This window comes from Triturus cristatus, chromosome 4_1 (genome assembly GCF_964204655.1).
Source record: "Triturus cristatus chromosome 4_1, aTriCri1.1, whole genome shotgun sequence".
Lineage (NCBI taxonomy): Eukaryota > Metazoa > Chordata > Amphibia > Caudata > Salamandridae > Triturus > Triturus cristatus.
The window spans coordinates 424,330,834-424,350,697 of NC_140585.1; the positions used below are offsets into that span (position 1 = coordinate 424,330,834).

The 19,864-nt window shown below is 45.8% G+C and overlaps 1 long non-coding RNA gene across 1 annotated transcript in view; it reads right to left on the reverse strand.

Annotated features, from left to right (window-relative positions):
• The window catches only part of LOC146855066 (uncharacterized), a 260,943-nt gene that overhangs the window by 229,494 nt on the left and 11,585 nt on the right, over window positions 1–19,864 (reverse strand). The window contains exon 2 of the long non-coding RNA XR_014980781.1: window positions 13,703–13,792. This is a non-coding gene — a long non-coding RNA (uncharacterized LOC146855066). The remainder of the gene's footprint in view (window positions 1–13,702; window positions 13,793–19,864) is intronic.

Genomic DNA, 19,864 nt, shown 5'->3' on the forward strand with positions numbered 1-19,864 from the left:
GACAGGTTCTGGCAGGCTGTCATGAATATTCCACACATCTGTAAAAACACTTGATGGACAAGATCTCGAATCATCTCCCAAAATCCCTTCTCACATTCAGGCACAATATGGCCTCTGTGCATGCGGCCATTTTAAATGGTTTTGCCATAAACAACGACAATTGAAAATAAGTTGAAGCAAATCCAATAGCGAGTGTTTACTGCTACCGCACAGAAATACACGTGGTCCAATGCGCGCTTTGCGCTTTCCACCGTGCCCTGCTACTTGGAAGAGTGCGCTGGCATTCTGCACCTACTGATTGGGTGCAGGTTCTGGGGCAGCCTTCCCTTTGCAGCAGGCAGATACAGAAGAGGTGTCTTTTTTAGATTTCTCTTTCAATAAACCTTTGCTGTAAGTTTCCCGTGCACTTCACCTTATAAACAGCCTCCCCAAGGCTATGTGCGGAGCATGTACGTCGTGTAAATGTAACCGGTTCTGTTTAAGTGACCTTGTCTTTCAAAGTGCCCACACCTGCTTGTTCCTCCATGTGAGGGCTTATGAAACAGCTCTCATTACACACGAGCGCTAGCCTCTGTACGGAAGTAGCACAAGCTAACAACAGCGTTCTCCTCGGAGGTCTGTTCATTAGCACTAGTCTAACTGTACTTGTTAGATTACAGATACTCGATTAATGGTCTGCGGGAAGTACCAGTGCAGTGACGAGCAAGAAGCTATTAATGACAGGACCCGGCAGCCTTTGCACTTCTAACAGTACTTAAAAGAAATTGCTTTGCTTATCTGTTCTCGCTTTGACCTACTTTATCATGTGCTGCTGTTGAAAGACAGCCGAGCACAGCATCCGAATTCAACAGAGAAAAGCATAAAGTAACACATGTCAGCCTCTGGGACAGTGCCATCTTCAAGATATTTAGTTCCCCAGGTTAGACATACTTTGGGGGACTCCTGATCACAACTCTAAATATCTTATTCATTACTCAAGCCCTCGTGATGCCGAACAATGTCGGATTTTACCTTAAACTTTAAAAAATGGAGTAACACAAAGTCAGCAACAGCAAAGCTACTCCAACATTTTGCGTGGAATTCAGTGTCTAACAAGCATGAATTGAAGAATGCTAAGTGAACTAAAGCATCATATTGAAATAGGGCACATGCACAGTGAACTTGAAATAATAGCTTTAAATGTTGGAGATTTGTAATAATAAATAAATGTATCTTTAAGATTAGCATTCTTACTGGAACAGTGAAAATCAAAGACATTTTGCATCGATTTTCACCTTTCCATTTGGGTGAAATCTGATAATTTTCTCCTTAATTCTCTTGCTCTGTCTTGACCCTCCTGTGGAGTCGTGAGACTAGGTGCATCAGGTCCCTTGTGGTTCTGGGCGGACTCAACGGGGGAATTACATAACTTGCTGGGAGATGTTAAGTGTGGTTATTAATGGTTATGACGTAATGAGAGAGTAGGGTGTGATCGTATGCTGAGGAATAAAGACGTCTGTGACAGAGCTCAGTGTGTGGCATATTTATTTGCATGCTACACCTCCGCTGATCATTCTATGTGTAAAATTCTCTAGGAAGACAGTCACAGGCTTTGCTAAGAGAAATGGATGGAGGCAGGAGACAGGAGAATCATTGAGAGGTATAGAGAATGATATAGTCAGAGAGGTGAATTAGAGGAAGGAGGAGGAAAATGTGACAGAGATGAGGTACAGAGATAAATGAGGTAAGGAAAAATAATGTTAGGAGGGAAAAATGAAAAAGGACTGAGAGAAAGAAATAAAGTTCTGAAAGAGGGAGAATAAGTAGAGAAAGGGAAGTAGAGCAATAGTTAAGATTGTGTAGAGATGTAGAACAGGAAGGAGAGTGAGAGAGAGGGAGAAAGAACTGTTGAACGAGTAAGAAGCCTGTGGTACAAAGCAGGGTCAGGTACAGAGAGAGAGGTAAGGGAAAAAGAGAGGTGAGCTAGCGATGTAAAGGAAGAATGAGCTAGAGGTGGACAGGTCGACAGCTGAGGTATTGAGGGAGGTATAGAGAAGTATCGAGATATTGACAGCAGAGTCACGACAGAGAAAGGGGTTAGATAAATGGGAAAATTAGAAGTGATATATACAAACACAAAGTAAAGAAATTAGTGAGACAGAGAGACAAAAAAAGCCAGGGGGGCAGATTTACAAGAAACTGGCGCGTCTGTAAAGATGCGTCAGTTTCCCTAAGCCAGCCTGCGATACCCTTGCGCCGGGAAACAACCTTAACAACACGGTCATTACATCACGTTACCTTTACAACACGGTCGTTACAACGACCGCGTTCTTACATTGTGCGTACCATTGCAGCGCAAGTCGTTACAACGACTTGCTCTAGATGGCGCTCTAAACTAAGGAATAGTATAATTTACTATTCCAACACCTGCCCTACTATTGCACACACTGGAGTTGGGATAGTAAATTATACTATTCCTAAATCCAGCGTGCCATCTAGCGCAAGTTTTTGTAATGACTTGCGCTGTAATGGTACTGCGATGTAACAACGCGGTTGGTGTTACGACCGCGTTGTAATCGCATGCATTGTAAACGCATGCGATGTAATGGTATATATTCCCTTGTGCCACAATGGATGCGCCGTATTTACAATAAGGCGCACCATGGCACAAGGGATTGACAGATGCGTCAGAAATTCTGATGCATCTGTTGGCCCAAAAGTCATGCATTGCTGGAGTAGTGTCGCAAGCACAACACAACTCCAGCAATGCATGGGGAGGCCTATACTCATTGTACTGCGTCACTCCTTACGCCTGCTTCACGCAGGCGTAAGGTTTTGACACAGTGGCATCCTAGAAGTGGCACAGTGAAATTGTAGGGATTTCACTGCATCACTTCTAAGAGGCTTTCCTACATGGGAAGGCCCACCCTGCATACATTTTACCTGACGCAGGTATAATGTGACGCAGGGCTTTACAACGTGACGCATCTCCCTAGATGCGTCACGTTGTATATGGGCAGAAATGAGGCGCATTGTTTACACCGCTGCTGCATCACAAAAAGTCACTACAAAGAACAGGGGAACCCTACTCACAACGGAACCAGGGTAATAGTTATATATGGGAAAGCAGTGGTTCCAGTGGATAATAAAAAGAATGATTTAAGCAATGAATATGCCCAATCGCAATAGATTTGAAAGGACTTGGTAATGTCAGAGGGCAAAATGAAATTTCTACACAGTTTACTCAATACAATATTTTATATAAAGCAGTAAATAGTATATACACTTCTTTTAAATCAAAAACGCAAAATTTTGTGCATAGTGTCCCCAAGTGAAAGTTGGAACCAAAAAGTGACTGTACAAATCGTGAAGTTTTTAGAAAAATGGGTTTCCATAAATGAAAAGAAAGAAAGAACGACCATTTAGATACACTTTTTCAACAGTCTACGTATGCAATGATACAGGCTGGGTGGTGGTCTGTTCTATATGCTTGTCGACGGCGTTTCGACCCTTCTGTGAATGTGGGGTCTCTTCAGGACTAACGATGTAGGGACATCTGGATGTGGAAAAGGGCGCAGCCTTGGTGAAGTGCCTTTGTGGAAAGTGAAACAAAAAACTCACGTGAGGACCCAGCCGGGTTCTCATGGTGTCGGCGGCCGGCTCTTTGGAGTGAGAATGGGCTGGAGGGCTCCTCAAATGTATAGCTACAGCCGTAGCAGATAGATTCCCATTGTCGGTCTCAGCGTACAGGGGTACAGATAAGAATGGTACCGCAATTGAATGGAAGTAAAGACGGGCGGCCGAATCTCTGCGTATGACGTTACAGCGACCTGGATCTGCTGCAGGAAGATAAGCGTTTGCTTGCGCTCTTGGTGTGATAACGCTCATCTTCTTATCTGTACCCCTGTACGCTGAGACCGACAATGGGAATCTATCTGCTACGGCTGTAGCGATACATTTGAGGAGCCCTCCAGCCCATTCCCACTCCAAAGAGCCGGCCGCCCACACCGTGAGAACCCGGCTGGGTCCTCACGTGAGCTTTTTGTTTCACTTTCCACGAAAGCACTTCACCAAGGCTGCGCCCTTTTCCACATCCAGATGTCACTACATCGTTAGTCCTGAAGAGACCCCACATTCACAGAAGGGTCGAAATGCCGTCGACAAGCATATAGAACAGACCACCACCCAGCCTGTATCATTGCATACGTAGACTGTTGAAAAAGTGTATCTAAATGGTCGTTCTTTCTTTCTTTTCATTTATGGAAACCCATTTTTCTAAAAACATCACGATTTGTACAGTCACTTTTTGGTTCCAACTTTCACTTGGGGACACTATGCACAAAATTTTGCGTTTTTGATTTAAAAGAAGTGTATATACTATTTACTGCTTTATATAAAATATTGTATTGATTAAACTGTGTAGAAATTTCATTTTGCCCTCTGACATTATCAAGTCCTTTCAAATCTATTGCGATTGTGCATATTCATTGCTTAAATCATTCTTTTTATTATCCACTGGAACCACTGTTTTCCCATATATAAGCATCACAAAAAGTGACATAACTGCGGCTCAAAAGTTTCGCAAGGGGCTAGTAAATCTTCCCCGGTGAGTAAAGGGAAAAAAGGAGAGAAACAGAGGTGAGGTGCAGAAAAAGAGATGAGCTAGGGAGAGAGAGAGAGGTAGAGATACAGTGGTAAGGTGGAGAGAAGTAAAATCAGAGAAGTGTGTTAGAGAGATGTTTAAAGAGAAAGAGGTAGATGCAGAAGTGAGGTAGAGAAAACAGTGGAAATAGAGAATGAGGAAAAGTGACAAAAGGTAAAGAGAAGCAAATTAGAATGAAATTAGGATGTGGTAGAGAAAGAGAGATAGTGAGACAGGAGTAAGGTAGTGAGAGTGGTGAGGTAGATAGGAATGAATGATGAGGTAAACTGAGAGGTTAGGTATTGAGACAGAGGTGGTGTAGAGATTCATTAGTGAGATGCAGGGTTGCTTAAAGTTGTTTGCAACTAGCGTTCAAGGGTTCATGTAACTAGACTTTTCTCCTTTCCTCACTTGACTCTCAGGGTAGTAAGGGCAAGCAGTTACAGAGCAGACTTCTCAGGAAGGTAGTGTCAGGGGCAAGAACTTAGAACTCAACAATCAACCATCAGTTACAATAAAGCATTCTCCAGCCCAGTGGTATTTAAATAAAGTACTTTAATTACACAATGTTAGTCAATACTATAAAGCACAATTAGGGGAATGCGAAACAGGATGAAATGGCTGTTCGAGTTTAGGTTCTACACCCTTCTGTATCCCCTGCTAATGGAATTTTTTTCACGTTTTTTTTAATTCCTATTATCTAATAATGAACACAGTGCTGGCTAGGCAGAGGAGCAGTCACTCAATCACCAAAGCGTATGCGCACTAAAATGTCACTTTGCTTTTCCTTTGGTGCAATATTAGTATTGAAGAACCAAGGGCATATTTATGAGAGGCCTGCGTCAAGTAGTATATGTGTGATGCAAGCCTCTAAATCGGATTTATGAAGGTGCGTAAAGCCAGATTGCATGGCTTTGAATGACTTCATAAATCTGGAGTAAGCAGCCAGCAAAGATGGCCGCAGCATGAGAGAGCTCCGAGGGCGGTGGAGACTCTCCCGAACTATCCTGTCATTAATCCGCCAACACGTCGTTATCTGTTTCCAGGAATGGAAACCGGAGTGCTGCGGTGATGATCGCTGCTGGTTTCCGCAAGAAACGAAACACTGGTGAGCAGAAACGCCGTTAGACAGCTCCGCAGCCTGAGAGTCTCTCCCGAGCCGGGACCTTGCGTAGTGGTGCCCAGCGGTTGCTGAGGAGCGCGCCGGAAGCCCAGAAGTGAGCCAGGCGGTGGGGGCCCTGCCGCGGTGGTGGCGCTGCCTCGACGGACTAACTCAGAGATCAGCGGCTGCAGGGCGGAGGCGCCCTGATGTGCAGATGAATAAAAAGGCGATCTCGGGCCCCAACCGGAGGGAGGAGGAGCCCTGGTGAAGAAGAGAGACAGCAATCCCTGCGGTATCATACAACGCCGACCGGCCACAGCTAAAGATGAGCGGGGGCCCGTCTGTAGTCAAGGAGGTAGGCGCCGGCACCGGCAGTGCAGAGGCACTGCCGTGGAACGTGAGCACGAGCCCGTGAAGGGGCGTGAAGAGTCTACTTCGTAATTGAACATACACGGAGGCTGGGGTCATCTGCTGACTGCATGAGCACGGTGGGAGTAGCGGAGGGGATTATGAAGCAGCAGCCTGCCTTATAAAGTTCATGTTGTGCCGCTGGGGCTGCAGCTTTCCCAGGGAGTGATGATGATGCCACCCAGAGCCCGGAAATAATGATATAGTCTACCTGGGATTGCGGAGTGTTTGGACTTCTACCAGTTGGGGCCCCGCTTCCATTGGCTACCGGAAGGTTTCACGGAGAGGACAGGAACCACCAAGGACCCTAGCACCCAACAGCTACAGGCGGTAGGGAAAACCGAAAGTCCGTGCGCGGCCCGAGCCGCGCAGTCAGGCAGCGGTGACTACCACCTGCCTGGAGGCAGCTTCCTAAGCTGCACCAAGTTCTTTTATCATGGGAGGTAGAGGCCAGCGCGCACCGCAGCAAAGCAAGCTGGAAAAATACGCCTACCGAGGTGAACAGGCCACTGACACGGGGACACAAAAGAGTAGCGATGAAGGTGTCCAGTCCCCGGCCTCCAAGGAAATTACTTTGCAGAACATAATGATGACACTGACCCAAATGCAAACCTGGATAGGTACTATATCCACGGACATCTCTCTGTTAAGGGCGGACGTTTCCAAAATAAGTACCCGGCTGACAGAGGTGGAATCCACGACAGCAACACTCTCGTCAGATACAGCGAAGCTGCAGCGTCAAGTTCACAAACTAGAACAGGCGCAAAAACAGATGGAAGCCAAGCTGGATGACCAAGATGGGCGCTCTAGGCATAACAACGTTCGCCTGGTGGGAGTGCCGGAAAGCGTGAGAGGACCAAGCCTTGTCTTATTCGTGGAGGACTTGATTAAGACCAAGCTGCAGCCCCGAGGATTGTCTAATTTCTTCTCGGTGGAACGTGCACACCGGGTGCCTGGCGGAAGACCACGGCCGGGCGCGCCACTCCGGCCTATACTAGCCTGCTTCTTTAACTTCCGAGACCGCGACACAATCCTGCAGGCGGCCTGCGTGGCACCTCCCATCCAGGTGGATAACAGCACAGTGATGATGTATCCAGACTATACGGCGTTGGTCACGAAGCAAAGAAGAGACTTCATGGAAGTGAAAAAGGAGCTATGAAGTCGCAACATGAAATACACCATGCTCTTCCCGGCAAAATTGAGAGGGAAAGACGTGGTTCTTTGCATCTCCGCAGGAGGCCCAGGACTGGCTTGAAGGATGGAGGAAGCCCGGAGGGGCCAACCGACGAGGGCACAGAAATAGAATACTGTCTGGGGGATCAGAAGTTTCAGGGGTACGAAATGCGGCAGCACCAGTGGAAAGGGTGTCGCCAAACATGACGAAAGACTTAGACCGGGACTGAATCTGCCAAGATAATGGACTCCAACTGGGTTGTCAACCAAGAGGACCTGACCCGGACAGCTTGCTTGGGATGGTTCGGAGATGGAGAGGATTTGGACTTGGTGAGACACGGATACCGATCATTTGGTCCATGTGGCTGCTGGGACTAAAAGAGTAGTAGAAGAAGCGACGACACGGTTGACCTAAGGGAGAGACCTGAAATGGTCGGTCATAGTTCTCCCCCTTTGCGCAAGTACACGGTTCAGGGAACAAAGCACTCTGCTAAGTTGGGGAGGCGGGTAGTTCAAAGTCCGCTAGGCAGGGAAGCAGGGAGGTAGGAGCGGGGCAGGGTTAAGTTAAGGGGGTTTGAGTTAGGGTTGGAAATGATGCACACAACACAAGTAGATTGCAGCCGTTCAAAAAACAAGACGCATACGATTCCTGGGCTTTTGCCAAGAAGTGCATTGTGGTTGCGATACCATGACAATACGTACCCATGATGACAGTAATGACAACACATAGCCCATCCAAACCGGAGCCTCTGACGCACCCTATGTCGCAGGTGGCTCCCCTAACACTGGTTACCTGGAATGTACATGGTTTGGGGGACAAAATAAAACGAGGCTTGGTCTTGCATTGTTTAAAACGGTGCGCTCCGGCGGTGGCTCTATTGCAGGAGACGCATCTAACCGGTACTACTTGCAAAGCGATGGATCGATGGGGGTTTACAATGATTGCACACTCGGAGTTCACCTTCGGCTCAAGAGGGGTGGGTATCCTAGTTAGAAAACAGTTGCCACTAATAGTACACCGAACAAAAACAGGCAACTCGGCCGCTTTGCGGCCATATCTGGTCAATGGTAGGGGAGGCCTATCAATATTGTGTCGGTTTACATTCCTCCAGCCCTCCATACGGTAACACTCCCAACGCTTGGTGATTTCTTACTTGATCTGCCGGAGGGGGAACTATTGATTGGGGGAGACTTCAATGATAACATTGATGGGACCCTAGACCGATACCCCGCCAGGCCAGGCACACTTGGTGTCTCTAATATCGGGAGATTTATAGAGGCACTGGGACTCACTGACACATGGAGATACCGACACCCCGACACACGACAATTCACTTTTCATTCTGGGGTCCACAATAGTCTCTCCAGGATAGACTACTTCTTTACCTCAGCTGATTGTTTAAGAAACATGGCAACCGTAGAAATTAGACCAAGAGGCATTTCGGATCACTCCCCAGTGCTCTTAACATACACAAGCAGCCACAAGATACGGCAGCGTATCTACCCTATATATCCTGGGTATCTGCAAGTCCCAAAAATCAAGAAGGCTATCACCACTACCACCCATACTTACTTTCAGGAAAATGTATCCTCGGTTGACTCCCCTACCATTCTTTGGGAAGCCTACAAGACCGTGCTCAGAGGTCAAGCCATTGCCGTTATCACTGGTCACAAGCGTGACAAACAACAGGAACTAAACGACATAGAACTTGATTTGCATGAGGCAGAAGCCCAATGCACCCGCGACCCCTCCCCAGCTGCGACCCAGAGCCTGTCCCTCAAACAGCAGGAGCACAGGGAATACCTCAGAGACGCGGTGAGGTCACGCATGACAGCAACGCAGCATAAGATTTATGAAACCGGCGATAAGGCTGGGAAACTCCTGGCATGGCTCGATAAGCTGGAGGTAGGGAAGAAATGTGTAGCAAGGTTTCGTACGCTTGATGGACAAGTAGTAACCGATCCCCGTACAATAGTGCACATGTTAGCGCGACATTTCTAATAGGTTTACAAATCGCCATCCGTTATGACCATGGAGGAGGCGCAGTCATATATTAGAGATATTGCTATGCCTAAACTCGCGCCGGAGGTGGCCCTTGAGCTCGAGGCTGATCTTACGATTGCAGAGCTACAATTGGCGATCGGTTTGCTGCAATCTGGGAAGGCAATGGGACCTAATGGTATACCTGTAGAATTATACAAAAAAACAGGCGGAACAATTGCCCCACACCTGCTAAATATGTATCGTGATAGTCTACAAAGTGATGAGCTCCCATTAGAGCAACGATTGGTCACTATAGTGGCGATCCCAAAACCTGGAAAGCCCCCCGAGGAGTGTACCGCTTACCGTCCCATATCTTTAATCAATGCAGAGGCAAAAATTCTAGCGAAACTCCTCGCGTTGTGACTTACACCACACCTGGGGATGCTGATACATCCAGACCAGTCAGGCTTCATGCCGGCCAGAAGTACGGCATTAAACTTAAGACGCCTACATGGAGTGATGGCCCGCATACCATATATGCAAGAGTCAGCAGTTATCCTTTTCCTGGACGCTCGAATGGCGTTCTATATGGTGGAGTGGCCTTTCCTTTTTGCTGTGCTTAATCATTTGGGCTTTGGTCCTAAATTTTGTGCATGGGTACGCTTGCTGTACACTAACCCAGTAGCACATGTGACGGCTAATGGTCCCATTTCCAGGGACTTTCAACTCTCACGTGGCACACGCCAATGCTGCCCGCTGTCACCGCTGCTGTTTACTCTTGTACTGGAGCTGCTGGCGGCGTGGATCAGATGGGAACCGATGATTCGGGGACTCAGATGGACGGCGGAGTGGGAGGACTGCGTCTCCCTATGCGCGGATGATGTGCTATTACATATGGCCTCCCCCAGTCGCTCTATTGAGGCGCTCCTCAACATATGTGAACTTTTTGGTCGGGTGTCTGGGCACCATAAATTGGTCCAAGTCTGTCTTATTTATATTGTGTGGCCCGCCACCTCAGCTCCCCAAGGATTGCCCACTACAGGTCGCAGATGGCGCATTTAAATATTTGGGAATCTACATAACTGCAAGCTCGTATGAATTCTATAAGTGGAATCTCATGCCTCCTCTGGAGCGTCTCAAACGAGATGTGATACTATGGGGCACACTACCGCTGACACTCCTAGGAAAGGCGGCGCTTTTTAAAATTATGGCACTTCCTCGATTCCTGTACGCACTGGAGAATGCACCATTCCTGGTACCCCCAAGCTATTTCAAAGCGATAGAGGCACAGGTTTCCAGTTTGCTATGGGGGAACAAACCTGCACGTATTTCACAGGGCAAATTGGTTAAAGGGTGGTATGACGGGGGAATAGCGCTTCCAAATATACAGTTATACTATTGGGCAGCACAATTAAAGATTATCAATCAGTGGATACACGCCCCGCAAACAGACCCGCCTTTAAAGCTGATAGACATGAACTAGGGGCAGAAGGTATGATGTCAGCGCTGTACAACGAGAAACGACCCCCCTCTTTGCTTGGTCCCACAAAACACACAATCACTCTATGGCACAAGGCACACTCTAAATTAGGCTGGCGGGGAGTCATAACCCAACTCACACCATTATGGGATACCAAACGGTTGGGATGACTCAAGAACAGTAAGGGGTTTGCTCAATGGGATGCAATTGGCATCTCCACGGTAGGCGACATGTGGAGCAAAGGGAAAATAATCACATTCGAACGTCTTCGGGAACAATATGAGCTGTCGCCCTCGGAAATATTTTGCTATCTACAGGTAAAACACGCGCTACTTGCCGCCCTGCCAGCAGGTACCGGAGTCCCAGAAGCCACCCCCTTAGAAGATAGTACTTACAGACCATATGCAAAGGCGAGCCACTTCTTTCACCTACCGAAAGCTAGTCAACAAGTTACCAGACCCCATAACGGCACTCTGGGGAAAATGGTCCCGAGATGTTGGGGAGCTTGATGACACCGACTGGCAATCCCCGCGGGAGGTGGGCATATCCTCGAGGCTTAAACTATTGCACCATACTTATTATACCAGAGTCACCCTCTGCAGAATAGGGAAAGCTTCACATCCGTATTGCTTGAGGCGCTGTGGGAATGAGGGGACCTTTTTTCATACACTATGGCAATGTCCGAAAATTACGGAATACTGGGTCAGGGTTATGAGGACAATATCACAAGTGGAGGAGGTGTCACTTATGCCGGAGCCCAAGAGTTGCCTGTTAAATGTTTGGGGACCAAATGATCTTACGCTTCAGGCACAGGAATGGGCTACTTTAGGGATAATGGTTGCAAAGCGGAACATCGTGCAAAGATGGGGTTCGGAGGAAATACCGACGATCAAAGCTTGGTGTAAAGACATGGATGCAGCCATGCTAACTGAAAAAACAGTGTACATTAACCGAGGGTGTCCGCGCAAATGGAATAAAGTGTGGTGGGCTTGGAATAAATTTCGGGGATACATCTGTGAACCTCCCAGGGTGCAGTCGGGGGAGACAACCGAAGAAGAGATTGATGGGGATGTACATGATTAATGTGTGTAACGTTACTGAGGATTATGGTTCTCACGTTAATATCAGACAAAATGTTGTAATAATATTTATCGATGAAATGCACTTATACTTTATATTGTCGGAACAGAATGTGCTTACTTGATTGTAACAATAAAAACTGTTTCCAAAAATAAATAAATCTGGAGTAAGGCAACGCAGTGCAGATCACTGCGTTGCCCTACTCTGCACTTGGGAGGCATTCTATAGGCTTTGCGGTGTTTATTCCCATGCAAATACCAAGGTTTATGGTGCCTTCCCTGATTTACCAGATCTAGTAAACATGGGAATGCACCAAAAAGATACGCCTCCGTATGTATGCTGCAATCTTCCGCCTGCTTGGAAAGAGGAAAACGCCTCTATGGATTGTTGTTGTGCAGGAAGGTTCTCCTTCCTGCACAAAAATAATCCTACCTAAAACACAGGCACCCTTGCACCAGTGTGCAAGGGTGCCTACGTTGGGGCTAGGCTTCCAGAACTGTGCCAGCGCAGGAAGAAAGGACAGGAATGCACCGTATTGCTTACATACAGCATTGTCCAGCCCTTTCCCAGTGAGGCAGGCCTCACTTATTTGTGCAGTAAGCTACCACCTGTATTTCAGTCTCTTGTTCGCACATGCTCTGCAGCCCTGCAGTTACATGCGTTGGCAGTTGTAGTCATGGCAGGTGCAGGACAGACGTATGCTGTGGCTCCGTACCATGGCGGCGGTGGCACTTGGTTTGTGGAGTCATCTGAAATTAGGGTGTGGCAGGCTTACACTGACAGCTTCCCATATCAGGCTAGAGACTGAAGAAATGCAGACTCTGTAGTTGCACCTTCGGCTTAATGTCTACGTCACAGAAGGCCTTGGCAATTGCAGTCTATGGACTGATCAGGGTGCACACCTCAGAGGCAAAGGTGTTGTGAAGCTTAATCAACAGAGGTGGTGGCAGTAGTCTTTCAGCAGCATCAGACTGCTGAATGTACTGAGCGGTTACTTCTAATAGAAGTCTTGATGCAGTTCACAATGAGAACATTTTTGGGAGAGCACATGGGTCACTCCTGGCTTGCTCACTGGCAGTTGTTCGCTTTCACTAGCTTCTCACACACCAGGAACATGCTCAGCCTCTCTCCTTGAACAGTTTATCTTCCTGTAGGGTGAGGCAAACTCCTTCCAGCTATCATTTTGCTGGCTTTTAGGCTTCCAGGCAGACCTCCGGCAGAAAAAGCTGACTTCAAGCAATGTCCTATCACCTCTGGGAGACAGGCTGTCAGGCAGACTCCAGTTCTAGTAACAGAAGTAGTAGTAGTAGCAGTATTATAATACGTTATTCAGTTTACCAAGAGCAAACAAAGTACATAAACAGTACAGCAAAGAATATAAAATGGATAAAAACAATTACATACTATTTGATTAAACTATCAAAATCTGATTATACAACTATCAAATTCATGATATATTCACAATTACTGCAAAAGTTAAAGATACAAATACAATTTCATACTATAAAAGTGCCAATGCAAGGAATACTGTCCTAAAACTAAGTGCAAATAAGCAAATTCATAACACTTTGCAATCACAATATAAAATGAAAGGCATATGAAACATACACTTGTTAAAAATCATGAGAGGGTGTACATTATAAATCACAAAGCTTCTGTTATTCAACATTTACTATGCTTATTCCAAATGCTCAATACAAATTTACTAATAGCAAAGACAATTAAAGGAGATATATGACTTTTAGAAATGTTCTATGCGACAAGGTATCTAGTCAAGCCCAAGTTTCTACAGACTGGACAGATCCATTTGTGTCGGGAACCAAGGTACTCTGGCCCAAAAAAAATAACATGTACCTCTTACTTGTCTTCAAGACCAGAAGCTGGACAAAGGCTTGAAGTCGCATCTTTTTTCCATTTGTTTTTGAAGTCTCAACGGGAGAGTGCCTAGCCGAAAATGAACATACAATCTCTTAGCTGCTGACGGATGAATAGAGTACAAAAAGGGAGCAAAGCAAGGGTGGTGCTGAAACTCCAAGAACTTATTGGTCAAATGACCCTTAGCCTTGCTACATATATGTTCTTCATGAATGTATGCCAAGTAGCGATATTTCAGTTCATTAAATTCAGTTTTACAATGAGAATTTGGCCTGTCCCAAAGTCTCTGAAGTCCCAACATGCTGTACCTGTCAAAAACAAATTTGACCCAAGGTACATTTTTATCACTGGTATTATTGACCAAATCCCTTAGGGAATCTCTATAATCAATAAGTTTGGGTGCAGACCAGAGTGAAACCCACAACACAAGGGGGTTTAGTGCTGCTGGATCACTAATTCTCTCTAATCCTAGATCAAAAAATAATGGAATGAGAGGGTTACTAGATGGTTCGGAAACTAACTTCCACACAAAGTTATTCTCAGCAAAAGCCAATTGATGAGTATTGATACAACTCCAGATCGCAGGCCCATAAAGAGCAGCATTCTGGGTTTTAGCCCGATACACTTCTAGAGTTGGTGATTTCGAATGTGAGCTTGTTTTTTAGACAGTGCTTAGAGTACTCTGCAAAGCACTCTACAGGAAATTGGGTTATTAGTTGTGCAGGGTTCACAAGTAACAGGTCCACAATTTTCCCTTTATGGGAGCCAAGCACACACCATTGTATCGCTTGGCAAAGCAGAGCAGTCCAAGGCTTACTCAGGTAGTATGGTGTTGGCTAGTAATCACCGCTCGCTGGAATACAGTAATAGCACTAGTTCATGATTGTCCAAGAAAAAGTACATTTATCACACACGCACTACTAAATACTGTACAATAATTTACTAGTTTATACATGAGGCACATCAAAAATACCTTAGATTATATTATGTGTTTATATATATATTTTTTAGAAACTTTATTTTTCATTTTGCAAAAAGAAGAACAGATTGTTAATGATACAGCATATAGGAGCATTCCGAAGGTTTGATTGGCAATACTTGGTACAGGTGATAGCATCAGAGGTAAAAAGGCACAATAGACACAATAGGGATACATACACATTCGAAGGATAACATAGCGAGACTTAAGCATGGGACACACCAATGACACCCATGCCACTTTTTGCTGGAATAACCTAGCTTGCTTCCCATCGTGATTAGGGTAGTCTTCCACATCTGACCCACTACCCCCACTCCCAAGGGTATCAAGAGTAGAGGGCTCCTCCTTAGTCAACCCAGAAGTGCACATTTCATGCCAAATCATCAAGTCGTCCTGCAGCTTCTCGTCCCTGCGGGATAGTTTCATATGGACTTCTTCGGCTAGAGACCACTCTTGTACGTCTTTGAGCCAGACCGACACTTCGAGGGCTCTCTGTCCCATCCATGTGATGGCCACCCTGCACCTAGCTAGCACAAGCATCAAAAGGATCATGACCCTCAAAATCACAGTACCCCTTACCTATGCCAGATATCACATTACAACATAGGGGGGTATCACTTTATATAAAACAGGCCTATTGTCTTTACCAAGGGTCCCCACAATATATAAAGTAAGCCTATTGGCTTTATCCAAAATGCACCACATTACACAAGACAAACTCATCACATGTTAAACATTATCAACCTTTCACTATAGTCATGTGTAAATAGAATTCCTTGATACAATAAAGCATTTCAACATTGATCAAAAACCACTGTCACATTAATTATATCACTAATGCATTTTGTATCACACATAAAGTGTCTGTGTACTTTTTATATATTTTCAGACCATATAAAATACAGCCATAGAATCAGATCCTTGAGAGTGCTGCACTCATGTGTCGGAATCTTTTTTAGACATCTTCAGGCCACATACAATGTAGTCACAGAACCAGTTACTAAAAAGTGCTACACTCATAACTACAATTCGGTCCCAGGATATTTGTTTCCGGTCCAGGGAAGACCTGGCTTGGCAGTTCGGGCTGGACTGTTCCCATGAGGAACAGGGTAAAGATTGATTTGCATATGGCTGGGTCCAAACTAGGGAGGCACAGTGAGCAAGAAAGCGATGGATTTAACGCAGATCTGTGACTGGGGGTAAATGTTTGACAATGTTCAGCATTTTGTCCAATATCGTTTATGTTGCTATAAATAACTTAAGTGGGAAAGGTATGCCGAGACATGGGTCCTGTGCTCACTGTGCCAATGGATTCAAGCTAGCATACCTGATGAGGGTCACACCCCGGAACTGGCCCCAGAATGCTTGTTTTCCGGTCCAGGGAGGACCTGGCCTGGCAGTTCAGGCTGAACTGTTCCTACAAGAGCAAGCTCAACACTGATTTTTATATGGCTGTGTCCAAACTTGGGTGGCATGGTGAGCATACTAACGCTGCATTTATGCCAGATCTGTGACTGGGGGTAAATGTTTGACAATTTTCAGTATTCCGTCCATCATCTTTTTGTGTTGCTATAGTTGCCCTAAGTGGGTAGGACATTCCCAGACATGGGTTCCATGCTCACTATGTCACTGGATTCAAGCTAGCTTGGCTGATGAGGGGGGATACCCCGAAACCGGTCTCAGGATGCTTGTTTTCCAGTCTAGCGAGGTCCTGTCCTGTAAGTTCAGGCTAGACTGTTCCCATAGGGAGCACGGTCAAGACTGATTTGCATATGGCTGGGTCCAAGCTGGGGAGGCATGGTGAACATGAAAACAATGGATTTAACCCAGATATGTGACTGTTGGTGAGAGTTTGACAGTGTTTAGCATTCCGTCCATCATCTTTTTATGTTGCTATAGTTGCTCTTAGTGGGATGAGTATGCCCAAACAAGGGTTCTGTGCTCACCATGCCACTTGATTCAAGCCAGCCTGGCTGATGAGGGATGAAACACGAAAACCAGTCTCAGGATGCTTGTATTATAGTCCAGAGAGGACCTGGCCTGGCAGTGCGGGCTGGAGTGTTCCCATGGAGAGCAGGGTCAAGACTGATTTGTATATGGCTGGGTCCAAATTGAGGTAGCATGGTGACCAAACAAATGATGGAATACAGCCCCTCTACTCACCCATATCATCTATCAAATAGCAGTGCTCAAGAACAGTAGTTTTTTGGGAATATGTCCTCATGGAATTTCCATGTGGAGTGCTTTCTCCATCCTCTTCACTTCAATGTCTGGGTCTTTACCTTCCAGCCACAGGAATGCAAGCAATACACTTCCAACATCTAGGGAAATCTGTCCTCATCCTCAGTCTTTTATAATGCCAAACTTGGGACGTGTAAAATAAATTCCATTGGCCCCAGTTCTCAGATTAACACTAGTTACTGAGCTATACTACCTTACATGTACTACACATGCACTGCACACACATACGCACAACTCAACATGGACACTGGATGTCCATACTAGGTTCTGGGCTTCACGTCACATTGCAACTTTACACAAGTTGGGTAAATAAACTGCATTCCCATTGACACAGGAAGCGGTCTGGTCACACTATATATTCAAAAACAAGGTATGCTGCCACCACCACTTAATGTGATATACCCAGGGCTTAGACTATAAGGACACTCTTGGTGCATTCCTCCAGGTGAAAGCAGAAGTCCTGGACTTCACATTGTCAGAAACAGGACTAGGCTTCTGTCCACATGCCAAATTCGCAGCCGGGCACTCAGGTCAGGGGTACATGGCCATTTACAATGCAGGAGACATTCCCATCCCAACAGGGCCCTCGAAAGGCTGGGTTATGGACAATGGGCCACGTTTCCCGTTCCATAAGATTGCTCTGATGTAGGATTGAAAGCAAAAGGACAATTGGCTTCATAAGTGTTTTAATAAACTTTTATTTTCTCTCCTGCAGTTGAAGCGTTACTAATTCAATGTAAACAATTTTCGAGTCCTACTAGCAAAATATTTTTTTTTTCCCAGCAGCACTTTTTTTTCTTACAATAACACTTTTCTGCTATTTTATCAAACGGAACTTGTAATCAATATTAATGGCAAGATTCATGCTTAGCTTATTTATAAAATATGACGATTTTTTACTCTTCTTCTTGGTATTCACCTATTATCATTTAACAACTACGCTTGGAAGAAGAGCCGAGGAAATAATGAAGATAATGGACTTCTTCCCTGCATGATATCCACAGTTTTGGGACGTATACACTTTAAGGTCAAACTTATACTAAAAGCCCATAGGGCCAAGTACTCTTTTCAAAATATTACTCACTGTTTCATTTGTGTTCCACAGCAACAGAAATAGGAAAGGGTGTTCAGGAGAAAGGGGAAAGACATGCCTGGGAGTGGGGCATGACGATTTTTTATGTTGATTCAAAGCAAGCAATTTTAAAGGGCAATAGAAATATATTGGAGTTAATAGATTTGCTCTTCACTCTGCTGAGACTCGTAAAAAGTGGAAGTCAGGGCATTGCTCACAAAAAACTGTGGGGCATATTTACAAGAAAGAGGTAGAGCACGGGTTAGCTCTAAAATTGCTAACGCCTGCGCTCCATCACTTTAGAAATGCAGAGATGCGTTGCATTTACGATAATACGGCACACCCCTGTGTTCCTCCCAGCCCTGGTGCTAAATTCAGCTGCCGAGCACCACCACAGACACCCTTGCACCATAGTGCGAGGGTGCCTGCTTTGAGGGAATGATTGTTTATGTGCAGGAAGATTTGGCCTTCCTGCACATAAACAATAATTCATGGCAATGTTCTGGTTCTAAGTGTGCTACACAATGCAGCACACATAAAAACAGCAAAAACAAGGAGAAATAAAGCATTTCTCTTTGTTTCGCCCTGTTAAGACCAGTCTTTCCCTGGTCTTAATTTTGGAGCTGCTTCCTATTTACGCCACCCTTGTAAATAGGGGGCAGTGTCACAATCAATGGGTGTTGCGGTGGAACGCCTAACGCAACACCTATTGCCCACCTCTTTCAAGCTAAGGACCTGATTCTGATGCGGTTAGGAAGGCCTCCTGAAGGCATTTGCTCCATCCAAATCGGATCAGGAGCGTGTCTTTCCGACCCACTCTGAAATGTTTCTAACCGACCGAGTATGATGCGAGTTAGGCATTAGGAATACTCCAATCCGAACCCAATGGCATTTGGAATGACCAAGCCGTACGGAGCAGAATCGTACGTCTCTACGGGCCGCATTTCCAAATGACTGAGTACGATGCTGGATTTGAACAGCCTTTCCGAATCATGCCGTCCAACTCGACTCGACTGTCGGAATCAGACTTTGGGGGCCCGTAGTGGGTCCCCCTGCACCTGGAGCCCTCCCAATCAGGCCCGTGGGGGTACCCAGAGGTCCCCCCTTACCAGCCATGCACAGTGTGGCAGGCACCAGGGGGTGCTCGCCACAGGGTGCCAAATTTTCCCCAGCTACTTCTTTCTTCAATTTATTTTATTTATTTATTTTAAAAGTTTTATATAGCGCTAGCTTGACCCGTAGGTATCAGAGCGCTTTACATACTTACTGTAAAGAAAAACAGACGGAAATTGCATTACATAGTAGGCAGGCAGTAAGGAAGCAAAACTAGGGATAAAAACAAAATACAGCATGGAAGATAAGGTGGTTAACACAGTCTGGTCACCAGCTATCCTTGAATGTCAAGAGAGAGGAGTAAACTCGGATATTGAAGTCTAGGTTAGTTGACGTTGGTCAGGAAAGTATTTGTTAAGGAGATGGATTTTCAGGTCCCTTTTGAAACAGGACAAGGCGGGGTTGCATCTGAGGACTCTAGGGAGAGCGTTCCACATCCTGGGAGCATTGCCAGAGAACGATCGGTATTGTGTGGTTTTCTTTTTCAGTTTCGGAGGAATAAGAAGGAGTGAGTTGGAGCTTCTCAGCATTCTGGATTGACCTGCTCTTACCAGTTTGTTGTTCAGGTAGTTAGGGGCCAGAGAGTGAAGGGTTTTGTGTGTGATGCAGGCCAGTTTGTAAATACACCTCCCTTCCATGGGAAGCCAGTTGAGGGAGTTGAGAGCTGGAGTGATGTGTTCAAATCTTTTTACTCCAGATACGAGTCGAGCGGCCATGTTCAACACTGCCCTTAGAG